This window comes from Nomascus leucogenys, chromosome 14 (genome assembly GCF_006542625.1).
Source record: "Nomascus leucogenys isolate Asia chromosome 14, Asia_NLE_v1, whole genome shotgun sequence".
NCBI classification, from domain to species: Eukaryota; Metazoa; Chordata; class Mammalia; order Primates; family Hylobatidae; genus Nomascus; species Nomascus leucogenys.
The window spans coordinates 28,260,048-28,267,593 of record NC_044394.1 but is presented as its reverse complement, the minus strand read 5'-3'; the positions used below and the strand labels follow the sequence as shown (position 1 = coordinate 28,267,593).

The following is a 7,546-nucleotide window of genomic DNA, read 5'->3' as shown; positions in this document are numbered from 1 at the left end:
CATAGTAGCCACTAATAATCCTTTGAATTTCTGCTGTATCATTTCTAATGTCTCCTTTTTCATCTCTGATTTTATTTATTTGGGTCTCCTCTCTTTTTTTCTTAGTCTGCCTAAGGGTTTGCCAATTTTGTTTATGTTTTGTAAAAAACAGCTTTTCCTTCCATTAATCATTTGTATTGTTTTGTTCATTTCATTTATTTCTATGGCCTTGATCTGTATTATTTCTTCTACAATTTTGAGTTTGGTTTGCTCTTTCTTTTCTAGTTCTTTATGATGCATTGTTATTTGAAGTTTTTCTTTGTTTTTGGTGTAATCACTTATAGCTATAAACTTCCCTCCTAGTACTGCTTTTTCTGTACCCCATTGGTTTTGGTATTTTGCATTTCCATTTTCACTTGTTTTAAGACATTTTTAAAATTTCCTTCTTAGTTTTTTCATTGACTCACTGGTTATTCAGGAGCACATTGTTTAATTTCCATGTGATTGTATGGTTTCCAAAATTCCTATTATTATTGATTTTTAGTTTTATTCCATTGTGATCAAAGAAAATGCTTGTTACTATTTCTTTTTCTTTTTTTTTATTTTTAATGATCAAAACAAAGTATCTAAAACCGCAGCTTCTGGAAGAACCACTTGTTCTTGCCTGTCTTGTATCTCTCTTCAAACTTGACCTTGGCCTCTTGTCAGGCCTTGCATTTAAGAGCAGGATCTCTGAAGACATCCTTACTGATGACAGTTTTGTCCAAGGGGATATCCACAGAGTACCTCATGGGCATTAGGTGATTGTAGTTATAAACTTTCACAAAAGACTTGATCTTTGACCTCTTGGCGATCTTCTTCTTGCCCATGGCAGCTATCACTTTGCAGGTGTAGTGGTCAATTCCAGCCACCAGAGAATGGCTATAGGGGTGATCTGAGATACCATCATCAATGTTCTTCACGATGATGGCTTTGTGTCCAGAGTAGCATCCAGCCAGGACAAGCACCACCTTCCCAGTTTTCATGAACTTGCCCATTTCAGCAGCAACCACTTGGGCCTACAGCAAAAAGGGCACTTGTTACTGTTTCAATTTTTTGAATGTTTTAAGACTCGTTTTGTGATCTAACATATGGCCTATCCTTGAAAATGATCCACTTGCTGGGGAGAAGAATATGTATTCTGCAGCTGTTGGATGAAATGTTCTGTAGTATCTAATAGGTTTATTTGGTCTATAGTGTAGATTAAATTCAATATTTCTTTGTTAATTTTCTGTCTGGAAGATCTGTCCAATGCTGAAAGTGGTGTGTTGAAGTCTCCAGCTATCATTGTATTAGGGTTAATCTCTCTCTTTAACTCTAGTAATATTTGCTTTATATATCTGGGTGCTGCAGTGTTGGGTGCATATATGTTTACAATTGTTATATCCTTTTGCTGAATTAACCCCTTTATCATTATATAATGACCTTCTTTGTCTGTTCTTTTTTCTTTGAGATGGAGTCTCACTCTGTCACCCAGGCTGGAATTGAGTGGCACGATCTTGGCTCACTGCAACCTCCGCCTCCCGGGGTCAAGCGATTTTCCTGCCTTAGCATCCCGAGTAGCTGGGACTACAGGCACATGCCACCATGCCCAGCTAATTTTTGTATTTTTAGTAGAGACGGGTTTTCACCATGTTGGCCAGGATAATCTCCATCTCTTGACCTCATGATCCACCCACCTCAGACTCCCAAAGTGCTGGGATTACAGGTGTGAGCCACTGCACCTGGCCCTTTGTCTCTTTTTATAGCTTTTATCTTGAAATCTATTTTGTCTGATATAAATATCATATTATGATGAATATAATATGATAAATATCATAATATGATATTTTAAATATGACATTTTGTCTGATATAGCTATTCCTGCTCTCTTTGGTTTCCATTGGCATGAAATATCTTTTTCTATCCCTTTATTTTCAGTCTATGTGCATCTTCATAGATGAAATGTGTTTCTTGTGGGTAATAGATTAGTGGGTTTTGCCTTTTTATCCATTCAGCCACCCTATGTCTTTTTATTGAAGAGTATAGTCCATTTACATTCAATGTTACTACTGATAAGTAAGGACTTGCTTCTGCCATTTTGTTATTTGTTTTCTGGTTGTTTTGTGGTCTTCTCATCCTTTTTTCCCTCCTTCCTGTCTTCCTTTTAGTGAAGGTGATTTTCTGTGGTGTTATTATTTACTATCTTGCTTTTTATTTCTTGAATATCAGTTGTATTTTTTTTGAGGTTACCATGAGGCTTGCAAATACTATCTTATAACCCATTATTTTAAACTAATGACAATTTAACACTGATTGCATAAGAAAAAAACAAGCAAAGGGAAAACTAATAAAAACCGTAACTTCATTTCTCTGCTTTTTAACTTTTGTTGTTTCTATTTATATCTTAGTGCAGTGTCTGTGTCTTAAAAAGTTGTTATTGTTTTTGATTGGTTCATCTTTTAGTCTTTCTACTCATAATATGAATAATTTACCCAATACAATTACAGTGTTATAATATTCTGTATGTTTTTTGTTTCTTTTCTCTTGCTGCTTTTGGGATCCCTTCTTTATCTTTGATCTTTGTGTGCCTTGAGGTTCTTAAATCTGCTTGGTGTTCTATAAGCTTCTTGTACTTGGATATTTGTATCTTTCTCTAGGTTTAGAAGGTTCTCTGTTATTAATCCCTTTGAATAAACTTTCTACCCGTATCTCTTTCTCTGCCTCCTCTTTAAGGCCAATAACTCTTAGATTTTCCCTTTTGAGACTATTTACTAGATCCTGTAGGCATGCTTCATTTTTTTTTATTCTTTTTTCTTTTGTCTCCTCTGATTGTGTATTTTCAAATAACCCATCTTCAAGCTCAGTAATTCTTTCTTCTTCCTGATCAATTCTGCTATTAAAAGATTCTGATGCATTCTTCAGTATGCCTATTGCATTTTTTAGCTCTAAAATTTGATTTTTTAATTTCAATCTCTTTGTTAAATTTACCGGATAGAATTCTGAATTCCTTCTCTATGTGATCTTGAATTTCTTTGAGTTTCCCCAAAATAGCTATTTTGAATTCTCTGTCTGAAGAGTCACATATCCCTGTTTCTCTGTGATTGGTCCTTGGTACCTTATTTAGTTCATTTGATGAGGTCATGTTTTCCTGGATGATCTTGATGCTTGTGGATGTCTGTCAGTGTATGTTTGAAGAGTTAGGTATTTGTTTTGTCCTCACAGTCTGGGCTTGTTTGTACCTGTCCTTCTTGGGAAGGCTTTCCATGTACTCAAAAGGACTTGAATGTTGTGATCTATGTCGTATCTGCATTGGGGGCACCCCAAACCCAATAACACTGTGGTTCATGCTGATTTGTGGAAATATCAGCTTTGTGGTCTTGGGTAAGATCTGGAAGAATTCTCTGGATTACCAGGCAGGGACTCTTGTTCTCTACCCTTACTTTCTCTCAAACAAAGGGAGGGTCTCTCTCGGTGGTAAGCCACCTGGAGCTGATGGTGCAGTGATACAAGCACCACTGTGGCCACCACTGCTGAGACTGTGCTTGGTCAGACTAGAAGCCAGCATAGTATTGAATCTTGTCCAAGGCCCTCTGTAGCCACTGCCTCACTACCACCTGTATTCACTCAAGGCCTTGGGGCTCTACAATCAGCAGATGGCAAAACCAGCCAGGTCTGTGTCCTTCCCTTCAAGGTGGTGAGTTGCCCCAGGGAAATCCATAGGTACCATAAAGGTGTCAGGGACTAGAGACAAAAACCTTAGAAGTCTGTTGGTTTTCCATTGTTTGCAGCTGAGCTGGTACTCAAACCACAAGATGCAGTCCTTCCCACTCTTCCTACCGCTTTCCAAAGGAAGAGGAGCCCCATTCCATGACCACCACCACCATAGGCCCATGGGGAGTACAACCAGATTACCACCAATATTTCCTTAAGGCTCAAGGATTCTTCAGTCAGCTTATGGTGAATGCTGCCAGGCTTGTGACTCACCCTTCAGAGCAGTGGGCTCCCCTCTGGTCCACAGCAGATCCAGAAATGCCATCCAAGAGACAAGTCCTGGAACTGGGGACTCTAAGAGCCCTCTTGGTGCTGTACATCTCTGTGGCTGAGCTGGTAGCTAAAGTGCAAGACAAAGTCCCCCTCAGTTTTCCTTCTGCTTTTCTCAAGCAGAAGGAGTCTCTCACCATAGCTAATACAGCTGGGAATGTGCTGGGTCTCACCTGAAGCCGGCACATCTCAGTCTCACCCAAGGCCCGTGCTGTACTACCAGGGTATCACTGCTGGTTTCAGAGCCAAAGGTTTCTTTGGTCAGCAGGTGATGAATCCTGCCAGGACTGGGTCCTTCCTTTCAAGGCAGCAGGTTCCCTTCTGGCCCAGTGTGTGTCTAGATATGTTGTCCAGGAGCTAGGGCCTGGAATGGGTGCCTCACAACTCTGCCCAGTGTGCTATACTGTGGCTGAGCTGATATCCAAGATTCAAGACAAAGTCCTTTTTACTGTTTCCTCTCCTCTTCTCAAGTAGAAAGAAGAAGGAGTTGCTTTTGTTGCTGTGAGCTTTGCTGCTTGGGGTTGGGGAGAGGTGGCGCAAGCACTTTTTTAGCCACCCCAGCTGGTGTCTCACTGGGTCACATGGGTCACATGTCCCCCAAGTCCCACAGGCTCCAAGCCCAGAACAGCACTAGGAATTGCAGTCCTTGTGACCTAGATAGCCTTTCTTGTTTATTTAGGACCCCAGAGACTTCAGCCTGGCGTGACAAGGCTTGTGGAAACTCAAATTCTGACCAATGGGATGGGTGATTCCCTTCTGGCCAGGACTGGTCCAAATGCTCCCTCTGTGGATGAGTGTTGGCTGACCTCAGCCTGGTTTTGCTTTCCACTGTGACAGGGCAGCACTGAGTTCAGTGCAGGGTCCCACAATTGCCCTGCTGTCTCTCCCCTAAGCACACAGATTCTCCATGCTGTGCAGCCTCTGCTGAATGGGGGAGGGGGTGGTATCAGCTATTCAAGACTATCTTTCCTACCCTCTTCAGTGTCTCTTTCAGCTATGTAAAGTTAATTTTCAGCTATTTAAAATTAAAACCAGGTACTGTGATTGCTCACCTGATTTTTGGTTCTTACGAAGATGCTTTTTTGTATAGATTGTTGTTCAATTTGGTGTTCCTCTGGGGGAGATGATCAGTGAAGGCTTCTATTTGACCATCTTTCTCCACCCTGTCTCACTATGAGTTTTGATGGGGATATTCAGACCCTAGCAAGGGATGAACTTGGCCTAGAAGTAGCCAGTGTAGAAAAGATGAATGAAAACATAGTTTTGCTGAGAGAAGTGGTCTCTGCCCGCTGCCTAAACTCTAAATTGCCTGCAAATGTTATAGTTTAGAACCTTGTAGTGGGGGCTTTAGGCCTTTCTCAAGCATTTTCCCTTAAAAGCTCTCTACCAGTGAGAAGAAAAAGAGGCCAGTCCCTAGGGAAACAATTTATTAAAGGTGATATCTTTCCATAGAGGGCTATTGATTCAAAGTGCTCCATGCAGTGACCATGAAGCTTAGGGACAGAGACTATGTCCCTAAGCTATGAGTAACTATGGTTACTCATATCTGGAATCGACAAGAATCCAACTAACTAGAAACCTACTAACGAGGTCGTGGAAGCTGCAAAGAAATGCTGGCCTAGCTTGCTGTCAGCCAGTGACTAACTGCTCAGCCCTCAGGCTCCTAAATCCACCTCAAAAGGAGATGGTTTATAAAATCTATATAGGAATGGAATGCTCTCCACTGACCAAATATTAATAAGATGTGGCTATGGGAGATAATGAGAAGATTCCCCCATAGGGCAGAACCAGGACTGACAGACAGATGGCTCAACCAAGGAAGTGACTCCACTGTCAGCAGAGAGTACTCACCATTCCTGCCCAACAGGATTCTGCGTGTGCCATGACCACTGACAGCTCCGTGAGTCATGTTCATAGTGTAGTCATTCTACTTCTCCACACACTGTACACCAAGAATGTAGAAGGCAGATTAATTCCGTGACTCCATGGGGAGCCCATATAGCAACTTGACAGGAATAAAAATCACTCAAGCTGACTGCAAGAATTGAGTTTAACCTGAGGGAAGGAATGACTCCCTCTAAACCAAGTATATATTTGATTAAAAGATTGAGTAGGGGTATTGGGAACCTAAAGAGATGAATTGAGGCAGATTATATAAGCCAGAGTCAACTGCAGAAACATAAACTAGCTATTTTAAGCAAAGGTATTTAATGCACGGGATTAGAAATTTACAACATTTTAGATATGGGCAAGCTGCAGGCTAGGTCTTCAAAAATAACTCCCAGAATGATCCTGCAGAAGTAGCCACCAGAGGTGTCATTTCTGCCACCATCATTGGAACTGTTGACTTCAGAAACATGTACCAGGGATCAGGTAGCTCCTGCCACCACCGCCTCTACTGCTAGCTCTAGAACTATGCTGACTCTCTTAGATGTGCATGCTCTACATCAGGCACATCCCTACCCATGAAGCTAGCGACTTGCCACTGAAATTCTGGCACAGAAAAAGCCAGTGCTTCTCTGCCTGACTGTGCCTGCCAGAAGAAAGAATCAAAAGAAATAGCAGAATCGCTTTCATCCTATCACTTCCAGGTCCCAACTCTTGCACAAGTGCATCTGATTAGCAAACGCTAAATCACAGAGGAACCTAGTTGGGAAAAGTAATTTTTAGCTCCCTAGCCTCTGCAGTACAAAAAGGTGCACTAAAAGGAGGGTAGAGTCAATGTTTAGCGAGCTAGTTGACCTTATCCCCCATGCAGGTACTGTAGGCTGGCTTACTTCAAATTAATTCCCTGCCCCATTCCCTTTTGCCTTCCTGTACATTTGAGGCTGGAAAGATAAATTTATCAATTCTTAATCAATCCTCCAACCTCTTTTGCAACTGGAGGTGCCCTGTGAAACAGTCTGACCAAGAGGTTGTGAGCAGCAGTTTGATATGTGGTTTGGGGAAAATATTCTTTCCCCCCTAAATGGAGAACAAATTAGCTGATGTAGCCTTTTGCTCTACCCTTTTCTTCCTGCCTAGGATGAGACTGTGATGCCTGGATGCACAGCCATCTGTTGACCATAATACTGAAAGCCAACAAACTAAGAACGATGGAGCAGAAAGAAAAAGGCTGAGTCCTTGATTACATTCAGCAACTGCAAATACCATAGATTTGGCATTTGCATTAATTTCTTGTTATATTAGAAAAGTGAACCCCTATTTTCAAGCTTTATTTAGTTTTCACATACTTGCAACCCACATTCCTAAATGATACACAGACTTTCCTGTCATAGAAAGATTATGAAGATGATATATCTTATATGAGAATACTTTTTTGAAGTGTTGTTACATAAATATTTTGAAGCATCTACCAAAAATATATTTAATAAAATATATGCAGGCAATATTCATGTAGATTTACCCATGTATTTACCCTATCCATTGCTTTTCCCAAGTTTCATCTGGGATTGTTTTCCTTCTGCTAGAGAACACTCTTTCATATTTCCTTTAGTGACAAATT

The 7,546-nt window shown here is 40.9% G+C and overlaps 1 pseudogene; it reads right to left on the bottom strand.

The window, feature by feature from the left end:
- Positions 1–683: 683 nt before the first annotated feature.
- LOC100582811 lies at positions 684–1,016 on the bottom strand (annotated as a pseudogene).
- Positions 1,017–7,546: the final 6,530 nt, after the last annotated feature.